The sequence below is a fragment of the Brassica oleracea genome, chromosome C7 (assembly GCF_000695525.1).
Source record: "Brassica oleracea var. oleracea cultivar TO1000 chromosome C7, BOL, whole genome shotgun sequence".
Classification (NCBI taxonomy): domain Eukaryota; kingdom Viridiplantae; phylum Streptophyta; class Magnoliopsida; order Brassicales; family Brassicaceae; genus Brassica; species Brassica oleracea.
In genome coordinates, this window is record NC_027754.1 from 14821943 (window position 1) to 14828436 (window position 6494).

At 27.3% G+C, this 6494-nt stretch overlaps 1 long non-coding RNA gene across 1 annotated transcript; it reads right to left on the bottom strand.

Annotated features, from left to right (window-relative positions):
- Positions 1-782: 782 nt before the first annotated feature.
- On the bottom strand, positions 783-1513 carry LOC106301170. The gene is made up of 5 exons (XR_001262168.1): positions 1398-1513; positions 1210-1309; positions 1042-1137; positions 903-958; positions 783-819 (listed from the first exon to the last, which is right to left on the bottom strand). It is a non-coding gene; the product is annotated as an uncharacterized LOC106301170 (long non-coding RNA).
- Between the last annotated feature and the right edge of the window lie 4981 nt (positions 1514-6494).

Consider the following 6494-nt stretch of genomic DNA (forward strand, 5'->3'; position numbering starts at 1 on the left):
TTTTTAGCATCAGATAGTTGACGATAATCGCAAAGCTCAAATGTAATCCGATCCTGGTGATTCATATGTTATATCCTTAGTTATAGCCTTTTGGTGGGATCATAAATAAAAAAATCAATCAATGGATTGTTCAACACAAACCTGAAGTCCAGCTTCTTTAACCTTTTCTTCTGCATATTTAAGCTGTTCGATAGATAGTGTAATACCAGTGTATTTACATCCAGTTTTTTTCACAACTTCAATGGCCAAAGTTCCCCATCCACATCCAATCTCTAAAACCTCATGGTTCTTTTCTATTCTAGCCTAAAATATGCAAATGTACTTAGTAAAAGTGAGAGAAAATCATGTTCTAAATCATGAAGATTGTGTTATCCTATACCTTATCAATTAAAATATTTATTTTCCCCATCTGTGCAGTTTTCAGATCCTCATCGTCTGACTATTAAAATATTAAATGAAGAAACATTAGAGCTATATTCGTAGCAAAATAACATAAGAGCAAAAAAAAAGAGTGAGGAAATCTCATTGTCACCTTGAATGCCACAGTGGAATAACTCATGGTATCATCCAAGAATAGAGCAAAAAGGTCATTTCTCTGTAAAAATATCAAGTGATAAAGTAAATCAAGAACCCTACCTACACAAGAAAAAATGGTTTCTCATGAGACAGAAAGGATGTGAGCATAAGACAACTTACAAGGTCATAGTGACGTGAAATGTTCCTCGAGCTTTAGTTAAAGTGTTCTGCCTAGAGAAATGCTTTAGGAACTGTGTTGCAGATGTTAAACCAGCAGTCATAAACATCGGTGTCCACCAACCCCTACAAAATCCATTAGAAAAAAGGAATGTAACATGACAAGTGAAATCTTGCATTATAACTTAGCTGAATGTTTGAAACTTTACCTTTTCTTAGCAAGATTTAAGTTCTTTGAGTTCAATTCTCTGTTAGCAATGAGAATCTGCAAGTTTTTAATCAAGAAGATAGATAGATGTCAGAAGCTTCTTACTCAATCTCAGTTCTTCAATAAGTGCATTACCATACCATGATCAAATTGAGAAGTCCTTTTTCTTTATTAACAAACGAAGAATCTCCATTTATTTAGGCATCGGCAAGTCCTAAATCTGCTTATGTCATAACCTGTGGGAAAAAATCATCAATGTTCCAAGTTCTAAAGAGCTCTTCTAACATGGTGTGATCCTACGTGCCAACCTTCCAGTAAAAATGAGGATTGTGAATCTCCATGACAGATTCTAAGTTACATCTCAAATCCTTTCCTTTGAAAGTGAACATTGTTCCTCCTTCATATACTCTGTTAAAATTTATAAACAATTATATGTAATATTGAAGAATTGTTATTCAAATGAAGCTAGGAATTATAGAGAGAGAAGAGTGCTCACGTTACACAACCGGTTGATATGAAATGTCTCAAGAATCTAGTAAATAAAAACCGAGCCCCCTTTTTGGTTAGAGATGGGACCATATGTTTTGGTTTGCTCATAAGAGGAACCATATCTTTCCCTAGCAGACCTTGTGCAGCCCCCATACCGGCCTGTTAGAATATAAACAAACTTTCAGTTTACACAAAAAACTATTAAGAGGAACATTGAATTGGATTATTTTATAGAAATGATCAATACCTTTAGCCCATCTTCATGAAAACCAGAGCCTGCAAAATTTGAAAGGAATCAAATGAATCTTCATTCACATGGATTAGGATTACTCAATTCAATCATATTTATTTTAAATCTGGTGGGTCTTGCTAGAGATTGACACTGTTTTCGTACTAGTCCATATTCGTTTGAAATAGACCAACGTACTTACCAAATTCATGTATAGGTCTTGATGGACAAGTTTTAATAAAACACAATATGGAGTAGCAAAAGTTCCTTGGAACTATTTTTTGAATATTATGAATAATGTACTCAAATGTCAAAAATGAAATTTTATTTGAATGGGAAATGGAAGTCTAATGTGTGTGATTTGAAAAATTTGAACAAAGTAGCAAATACAGGCATTGGATAGTTGAACTTGGATTTAGGTTTTGATTTGTTAGTTGGGCTTCATGTTCATTAACATAAATCAAATATATGTTGATCTTTTATATTGATAAAATATAAAAAGAAATCCATTTTAAAATATATTATTTTGTTTGAATTGGTCAAACAATAATAATTTTACTCTTTAATTTCTTGGTCAAAATGTGAAATAAATTCACATACTAATTGACAAGAATTAAAGTCTCCATTAGTGCACCATGGAGGTTTCATTATTGTGACGAAGAATGAAATTTGTGCTCATTATTTTTCTATAAAATGGCTTATAAGCATTATAGAAAAAAATAGACTTTCAAGTTTCAACAACAACAAATCACTTTCTCCTCTCAGAATAGTTATGCTAGTATTTTTTTTTTTTGTCTGAGAGTACGACACAAAATTAGGTTCGATAGATTCTGTTTTTCGGTGATGGTAAACAGAAACAATGCTGCAGTTGTATCCTAGGAATCTGAGCGCTATGAAACCGTCACACTACATGGCGTTTAAAGATTTAAGGAAAGAGATTAATCATCTCGACTCTACAATTCTTCTTTATTTTTATATTTCGGTATTGTAATTTTAATTTATGTTCTTATTATTTCTTACAAATATCAGTTGTTTTATGATAGTAAAATAAGGTTCCTACACTCTTAAATATTTAAATATTGTTTATGCTTCTGCACTAACAATACATATATTTGTTAAAAGTTTTTTCTTAAGAACATGTTAATCCATATTTGGAATAGGTGCCGGAATGGATTTGGCTCCGTTGTTGGGAATTAGATAAATCCTATGATGAAAATCACTCTTCTCCATCAGCTTGTTCTCGATTATGATTTCAGTAGATTATATTTTTCTGGTATAAAAATCATTAATCTAATTATTTTTAACAGAAATCCTTGTTAAGTTTTTTCAGGAAGAGGTGATTATCATTTGTTTTAGTCACTACCTGAACCGGAAAAGGAAAGTTGGTTATATTTTTTCCTTGTGGTGTGTAACTTAAATTAATTATTAAGTTCTTGTTTGACCGTGAAGGAAGAAATCAAGATTTAAGTTTAACTAAGGTGAAATATACCAATGTTATAACAATACTTTGGTCCTTAAGGGATCAAGTAGTATGGATGGAAATGGATTTTGTGAGTCGACGCCCCAAATTAAGTTTGGGAAAGGTCTGCCACATATAAATCTGTTTGCCATAGGAAATAAAATGTTTGTTGATACTAATCAATACATTTATATTTTGTTATTGCTTAAATGCAAGTTGTAAAAATATTGGCCATGCAAAAACAATGAGAATTCTAAGACCAATATGATTGAAACTGATATTTGTTTTGTAGTTTCTAAAATCAATATGGTTGAGAATAATCGTATAGAATGGTAGTTTTGATGGTAAAAATAATATCTTGTAATGATATGTATATTTGCTAAAAAAAGATTTTTAAATTAGAAATATATATTTAGTTATGTTATATGTATATATAATTAATATTTTATATATTCGGATATCCGTTCGGTTCTCGGTTCAGTTATTTCTGATATAGAAAAATAGAAACCATTCGGTTATATGAATGTTTTGGTGCGGCTCCGGTTTCGGGTATTTCAGTTCAGTTCCTGTTCAATTCTTTGGTTCCAATTTTTTTTTCCCAGCCTACACACATCATTAGAAATCCGGACCATACCCCAAAACCAACTAGTCCATAAGCGTGCTTTTGTATAGTGGTTATCAAATCAGGGGGAAGCTACTACCACCAGACCATAACTAATCGATTTTATTTGTCCATGTTTCTAAATTCGGTATGCACTATGTATTAAAATACACAAGACCAGCCCAAGACATTGTCATACATAAGCCTGTTAACACAGACAATCTCAAAACAAGAGTAAATTTGCTCAAGTGAGCTTTATTGATAGAACATAAAGATGAAACTGAAATAGCTTTAGGAAGCTTTATTGTGCAAAAAAGATAAAGAAAGGAAAGAATTTGTAGGTTGACTTCAAGTGATTCAAAGAGTTCTATTGATTCATAAAGATGAGAAGAGAGACTGCATTCAACGCAGCCAAATTACTTCATACATCAACATAACACCACCTTATATAATAACAAGATATGAGTCCGTTGCGTTGCAACGGGATTTGTTTGATGTTTTAATTTAATTAAAACCATAAAATAATAAATCATTTTATTATAGTATTATGATTGTTTTTTGCATATGTTGTTTGGGATTTATTTTATAATTAAAACTCGTTTTCACACATAAGTTCAAGTTAATATTTGTATTTTATAATTATGGTGCATAGATGAGTTGTTATAAACTTTATACTAATGATTAGAGAAAATACTATACATAAACATTTAAACTGAACACAATCAGAAATAAGAAATGAAAAGTAAAAAAAAAATGAAAGTTAAATACACCAATCGAATCAATGACAACATTATACATGTTCTTATGTACTAATTTAATGTTTTATTAAATAAGTCTTTAAATTTTATTTTGCTAGGTTTTTTTTAGAAAGGAAAACATTCTATTTTATAATCTTCATTTTATTTACAATTAAAAATAAAAAATAATATTAAATACTCTTTTACAATTTTGTTTAAGATTTAGAAGGTAAATTATTGTCATATAACCTATTACAATTTTTTTCTTTCTAGAATTTCAGAAAAAAATATTGCTATCAAATAATTATTTTTAGTTATAAATAAATATTTTCAAAATTACTATTTTTACAAATCGTATCAATACTAATTTTACACTATCATGTTCATCATCAAACACTCTCTTAAAAAATAATATCAAATAATTTTTTACACTTCTCTTTCGGTTAGGACTTAAAAATATTATACAAATTTCTTTTTTTTAGGATTTTGTTTTATAAAAAAAAAGAAAAATAACTATCAAATATTCTTTTACAGTTTTGTAGGATTTTAGAAAAGAAAATTAATATTACATAATATTTTACAATTATATTTTGTCTAGGATTAAAAACAATTTCTATCAAATAACTATTTTTAAAAGTTGCAATTTTCAAAATTCGTTTTTTACAATACTTTTTGTTAATTGAATAATTGTTACTATCATGTTTATCATTAAATTTTTGAAGTAAAAATTACTATTAAATAAAATTTTACAATTCTCTCTGGTCACGATTTAAAAGAAAATGAAAACTTCATAATTGGTTAAGTTTAGAAAATAATTTTATTTTAGAAATCTCTTTTATTTAAGATTTTAGGAAAAGAAGAAGTAATTTTTACATAATGGAAGTTTTGATTGACACATTTACAATCTAATTTTTAAAGTTAATTTGAAGTGAAAGTTAATTTAAGTTAATCTTTTAAGCTAGTTTTTATTGATATCAGGTGAAATATTTGAAGTTAATTTTGGTTTATATTTTTTAACACAAAATTATCAAAAAGTAAAGTTAGTTAATTATAAGAAAAATATGATTAGTTTTACGTTTTTATTTTATTTAGACTTTTGAAAAAGAAATTAATTATTTTATTTCTTTTAGATTTTATACAACTATTTTATTTTAAATAGAAAATTTATGTTTAATTATTTATATCTTTTATCTTATACATACAAATACATATTTATCATATTCACACATACTCATGTACCACAATAACAACAAAATTAAAAGTTATGCTAGCATAAGATGTAATAAAGATAATAAAAAGTTGAGTTGTATCATGAAATTAAAAGAAAATACTCATATAATACTTTTCATATAAATACTGTTGTGTTTTGTAAAAATAATATGTGGAAGCTTAAACCTAAATATAGATGTGAAATATTTGTAGTTAATAGTAATAAATATAGATGTGAAATATTTACTTATAAGATAATAATAAGAGTACTTTTACAATTTTCTTTATATTATGCTTTAAAAAAATTAATATTATTTATTTTAAATTTAGTTTTTCTTCATGTTTTTATTAAATAATTTATTGTACTTCTAGGATTTTACAATTCGTTTGTGTTTAACATTTGTTTCTTAAAAGTTAATGTTTATCTTTTATAATTCTCTATTTTTAGTAGCTTTTAAAACAAATATTATAATGAAATATAATAATAACAATAGTAATAATAATAATAAGGGAAAATTGCCAAATATGACTCACAACTTGATTTCAAATGCAAAAGTAAACACAAACTTGAATCAAATGCAAAAGTAACCTAAAAGACTATTGAAATTACAACCAGTACCTTGTGAACAAACAAAAAAACCGAATTTTTTTTACGTTTCTAACCCCCGAAAGTCGTCTGTCCAGACGACTTTACAGTAAGTCGTCTGGACTAGTTCTGCTTAGAAATAATTTAAAATTTTGTAAAAAATATTTTGATAAGTGAAAAATTGAAATAATGTAATTAACATATGTTTTAAGAGATATAAATTAAAATATAACAAAAATTAATTGTTTTCAACATAGATGAGTGAAAGTAGTGAGTCATGATA